The 6,049-nt window shown below is 42.1% G+C and overlaps 1 long non-coding RNA gene across 1 annotated transcript; it reads left to right on the top strand.

Annotated features, from left to right (window-relative positions):
• LOC110394550 lies at nucleotides 1,185-3,976 on the top strand. Its single transcript, XR_002435709.1, has 3 exons — nucleotides 1,185-1,255; nucleotides 1,356-1,587; nucleotides 3,472-3,976. It is a non-coding gene; the product is annotated as an uncharacterized LOC110394550 (long non-coding RNA).

Here is a 6,049-nt window from a genome sequence, read left to right on the forward strand (position 1 = left end):
TACAACCAGACTATAACTTTCCAAACAGAACAAATGTGGACTGAAGGAATTACTAGCTGCTCTAACTATGCATCCGGAATTGAACATCTATCAATTTATGTCGACCGCCTCACTACCATGCTGATGCACAGTAAAATTACAGGACAGGACTGCCATTTTTCCAGAGTGGCCTTGTAAATGAAAAATTTGTTTGCTGTTAGTTTCAAATGAAAGGGTACCATTCTAGGTTATAATTCTGGACTTTCGTGCTGCAAATTCACCAAGCTGGATAAAAGCAAAAATCAGTAGTCACTCCTGAGCTCTGTTTTCACTGCTCCCTCCAACAGTCTCTAATTTTGGGGCCATTGTAGTCACAACTGGGGGTTTTGCTCCTATCTTCCTGCCACCACATTTCCCCGAGACCTGTCAAGCATTTTAAGTAGCATGCACTTTCCCACACTTCTCAATGAATGCTGACATACCCAACTTAAAAGGATTACTTTCTGCTGAGAGGAATTGTAATCCTCTTTTCCTCCTCTGCAAATCCTCTAGTAAGTGAAAAAGAAAGGCCAAGATCTGTTCTGCTGTGCAGGGCAAATCACCATCTCAGAAGGTATAGAAGAGAACAACAAATCTAAGATTTACTTGTGGTCACGCTTGTCCAGGAGCTGTGTGCCTACGTATTAACTCATTGGCATCTTTCATCACTATTTTTGGTGCTTTGATAATTTCTGTTTTAGTTTCTAATAGCTATATGAATGCATGCACAATTGCTACATGAATGGCGCTCCAGACAAAACAAGTCTCTCAGAGGTGTCTACAAAGAGCTATGGATGCTGAATTGCCTTAATGCAAACACAGTTTTTAATAAGTTGCATTCTCTTAGCAAACCACAGAAACACACTTTCAACTCATGTACAAAAACCAGCAGTTTTCCAAACCGCTTAATGTCAGCTTGAAGAGTATTTTCAAAAGCCAATGTGGAAGATGCTGGTGGAGGTGAAGGCTCATAATCTGAGAGTAGCTGATGCAGGAAGATGAGCACGAGTGTTCCTACTACTTTGATTTTCACCCACTCATCTCAAAACATTTCCTCACACCTATAGTGGTTGTTCAACAAATCGGTTTGTGGGTGAAGATGAGGATAAAGCTTGGGTGATCTCACAGTGCCACCAGATTCTGAAGCCTCAGGCTATTCCATTGCAGTTGCAACCTGAATACTGCCTAAGAGAGTCTTCCACATGCTCTCTCACAGTTCCCTTAAAGGAGATGCAGAGTAATTTGGGGATGGGGGGGAGGGATGCTGCCAATAACATTTTCATTACTGAAAATTTATTTTTATTGCTTCAAGTTGCAAACTGATATTTTGTTTCCAGTGATTCATAAGTAGATGAACTAGGATCAGTACCGCCTCTCCCCCCGCTTTCCATTACACTTGGACAGCAAGCTGTACTCACAAGGGTGATGAACTCCAGCTTCCACATTCCTCACAGAAGGTGCTGCCCTTTTCAGCACATTATTGCTACAGCAAAAAAATCCATGCTCCAAGTTTGTGCAACCATCCTTAGCATTCTTGTATTGATCTAATTCTACAAGTCTCAGGTCAAGGTAAGCCCCCAATGCATTAGTCCTTGGTAGTATTAGTCCATTGATCCTAAAATTACTTGTTGATACTTGGGTGTGCTGTGTTTTTAGTAACTCTTGGCTGTATTTCAGTCCACTCTGACTGATGGCTTCTTCCAAACTGCCCATGGCAAGGTTGTGTTAGTACTAGCTAATTCCTCCTTGGTGAATTCTGCAGCATCAGCAAAGCCAGTCATTGCAGCTGGATATGGAAAACGCCCTTCTGTACCCTATCTTCCCAGCTATTCATCTGGGACAAATGAGCCTAATTGTTTGAGAGAAGTGAACTCTGGATTTTCTCTGCAGAGGAAGTGTTGTTTTGTATGGTGTGCACTGGGATCATCTGACCTTTCCCCTCCTCCTTTCCACAGATTAAAAAAAGGCCAGGAACATATGGCAACGTCCCCTTCCATCCACATTCTCTAGGGAGTTCTCTTCCTGATTCTTTCCCCTATGATCTCTCATCCTTCTAATTTCTTTTGGTGGCTGATTTGTCAGTTCTGTAAATCCTGCTAGAGATCACTGTTGTTAGCAAACTTCAGATTAACCAAAGTTTGCCTGGCATAGATTTCCTCCAAGAATCTGCTCCATCTCTATCAATTATCGGTCCACTTTAATACTTGAAACTGGGAGAGCAATCCGCTATGAATTCTTACACCCAATAAAGTCCTTTTGTCAGTGCTTTTCTCTCGTATGAATGGTGACCATCACTCGGGATGCTTCAAGCTGTAATTTTTATTAATTTTGGCAAAATTGGTTTCAGTTTTACTTTCAAATATGAGTCAATTTTTGAGTTTTGAAAATACTTCTACAACCTGACAATTTAGAGGTCTCTCAACATAATTGCATCTTGACTCAATCAGTTTTTCTCTTCAGCTTCTCGATCTTGTTTGGAAAACACCTGCACAATTCAACCAGTAAGTTGAAAGCACAGACAATTACAACTTGTTTCATTTAGATGCATAAAATGAATGTACGTACGTACTAGGTAATTCTTTGGTGCATTTCCACTTACCTGCAATGCACTTGGAGACCTGTTTCTGTAATCAATTGGAAAAAAAGAGGAAGAAAATGGACTATTTTATTCTGCACAGCTCAGTTCATCCATTCCATCTAGTTGTCTGCTCAAAACTAGAGTTCATTTCCTGTATTTTAGCTTCCGTTCAGGCCATGTGTCCTTACTGCTTTTTACATCTGAAACAAATTGAGGACTTGGTCCTATGCTTGCACTGACACTACTGGGAAAGCCTCTCTTCTTTCCTCTGAGATAATATTTACACTGGTATTTCATACAGCCAACATTACAGCAGGTAGTCTCTGTTATGTTAGCTCATTTAATCCCTAAAAGGCTCGCTTTTTCTTTTACATACTATGCCTAGAATCTGTCTAGTGGACCAATCAGCTTCAGTCTATATTGGACACACTCGTATTTTTCAGCGCCACATACTGTGTCACTTACTCTGTTGAGTTTGCCTATGAATATCCCATATCCACATTACTGCTGAGAGTACAGTGAAAGGAAAAAGGAAGGATTTTTTTTTGCTGTCCAGGCTGTTTATATTTCAGCCAAAGGAGGCAGTTTCTCTATTCTGAAATCTGCCCCTTTCCTTCTCCTGGCCCTCTCTCCCTCTCAGAAGTCACACAGAAAAAATATATGAAAGCAGTAGTGTGAAATTGCAAATTGTACTGCACACTAAATAATACATAACAAAGAGGTATAGCACCCATGTCTGAAGTTACAAGGGTAGAAGATGCAAAGACAAAGAGTAATGCATGTTGAGGTAAAAGTTTTGCCTTCATGTGACAGAGTGCTGTACCACCTGCATTCCCCAAAAAATCCAAATTAAGTAACATCATTTTGCTTTTCAGAGCCACTAAACTGAACATGGAGATTAATTTAATCACCAGGAAGTGCTAACAGTGCACCATTCACTGAATCTATGCGGCAAAAATGAAAAGGATCAAAGCACAGATCCCGGAAGAGGAGATGAAAACACAGAAGCAGAGCATGGGCTCCTGTCACTTTTGCCTCTCCTGCTCTCTAGCAGCTGAAGTGACACATCCCTTGGATATTTAAGAGGATTTAAGCCTGGTCCAGATCGTGCCACCACCTTCCTACTTGATAGAGCACCCAGCTGAAAACTTGCATTGGAGGGTGCCTGCCCTCAGAGGGGACTGCGCGAGATGAGCACACCCCAGCCCACCCGCCTTCCCCTGTCAAATGGGGAGAAGAATGGCCAAAATACTGACCATGGCCATACTGCTACATGGGCCACAGCACTCTGCTGTCCCAGATCTCCAGTTGCTTAGGGAACATATTGCTTCTGCCCGTTTCTGTGCTTTATTTTCTGGTCTACTCCTCAATAAATTATCTTAGCAAAATAATTTTATTAATCGCTCACATTTAATTCTAGCAACGGGAATTAAATTGACTATACGCAGTAATAAGAAACACTGGCCCACACCCAACTTCTCTCATTTGGAGCACAGAAATTGTAGTTGTGGTAGTGCACCTTCTCCTCCAAGCTCTGTCTTGTGGGAGCAGCCTTGTTTTCCTACGTCTCCTGAATGTAGACTGAATTCTTGAGGTGCATGCACAGCCTGCTGACTCTGGCCTCTCAAAGCAGCATAGCTGACACTTTCTCTCTCAGAGATTGGGCAGGATCGTCAAGTGACATTCTGCCAAAACTTTATCTAGATGTCTGCAATTCAAGCTGCTCAACATGCCCCAAAGAATCAAATAATAAAAAACTACCAGCATGCAAAAAAGCTGTTTCTCAAGTATTATCTCAAGGCACATTGAAGCTGCCAATGGGTAAGCGTCCATAAACCTCTCTCAACCTTCCCCTTGTGCAGCACCTGAGTGAGGTTCTTTCCTGCTGGCATTCTCCAGAGAGATGCAGATGATGGGCTCACGTGTGCCCTCCATGGCCCTTTTGCAGATTTCTGAAACCCTGCAATATTTTGGCAACATTGCCCTTCTTTTCCCACCTGCAAACAAACCAAAGCAATAAATTCCCCTAGCAAGCATCCATAACTGTGGGTTTAGGGGTGACTTGTCAGTTGCAAACCAAATAGCAGGGATCTGTAACAACCTGGCCAGGCACCCTCCACTTCTGGCCCTGTCCCCCTGAGTCTGTTACAGATATGTGGGCCAAAACAAGCTTCTCGTCCATCTCTGGAAGTATTGTCTACTCATGCAAAACATCTGGCCTCTTTGCCCAGCAGCCTGTGTTGGTGAAGATGTAGACTATGGCTGTGGCCTGATGGGCATTCCCTCGGCAAGTACCATTGCCTAATTCTCCAGCTCAGCAAGAAGCCTTAAACCCTCCTTCAGGAAGAGCCAGATAGAGCCACAGCACCAAAAAAAGCATTTGCCACCACCTCCTATACCTTATCACTGAAGAGAACAAGACTTGCACAGCCTCAGTGTCTGAGAGGCACAGCTGCCTGTACTGGATTTGCATTTAGAAATGTGGGGCTGGGGAAGCAGATGTCCAGTTCCATGCTTCTATTGCCAACTATGTCAAACTCTCTGTTTAAATAAAATTACTGAAATCCACTGCAAAAGGATTTTCAACAGTATCTTTCTAGAATCTTACTTCAAAATCTCATAGCTGTAATGGTAGAAACACCTGCTTACCAAGCAGGTTACGTTAAGGAACTTTATCCTTTGCATTTGGAAGTTGCACAGGTCAAGAAAATTCATGTTCTACTACAGAAAGCCTGGAAAATGCTGTCTGCTGAACAAATTAAATTAAATCTAATTTATACTCACGTAGCTGCGTCTCCAGTGATCAAGCCATTTTCAAGATAAACCAAAAGGCTCTTACAAAAACACTAAAGTTCTTTGTTATTTTAATGATGTTTTAGTAATAAATTTTGGAAAGCGTTCATAGCATTGAATGCAAGAAACCCACTCACCTGCAAGAGCTTAAGTGATGCCTAATCAGTAGCTGGTGCTTGGTGTAGGGAGTAATTCTGTTGCTCACAGTCTGAGAAATAGAAGGTGTAGATGCAATGATCAGTAATTGGGAATGAGAGGAAGAGTCACAGATTCAAGAGATCTCCTGGTTGCATTTGTGCTCTCATACCACTAATATTTCCCTTTTAGGGTCAAGGAAATGATGAACGGAGCAAGGGAAATCTTTTAATACTATCTGTCATATTGCAACATTAGTAACACCTGACTTTCTTTTCAAATCAAGTTGTACCTAGCCTGGGGCACAACTGCTCTGCACACTGCTGACTCCAATGGTGGGCAGGATCCTGTAGGAAAATGAGTGGGTGCTTTCTTTGACTAAAACAAGGGAGTGCAGTGGGATTCTCCACCTTGTCTCATAAAGCACAAAACCACACTCCTCATAATTTGTTGTATTTTTAAAATCTTTTCCTGCCCAAGTCAGCATAGCACTGTGGCTCAAGAAAGTCGAGAATGTAAAATTAG

This window comes from Numida meleagris, chromosome 2 (genome assembly GCF_002078875.1).
Source record: "Numida meleagris isolate 19003 breed g44 Domestic line chromosome 2, NumMel1.0, whole genome shotgun sequence".
Lineage (NCBI taxonomy): Eukaryota > Metazoa > Chordata > Aves > Galliformes > Numididae > Numida > Numida meleagris.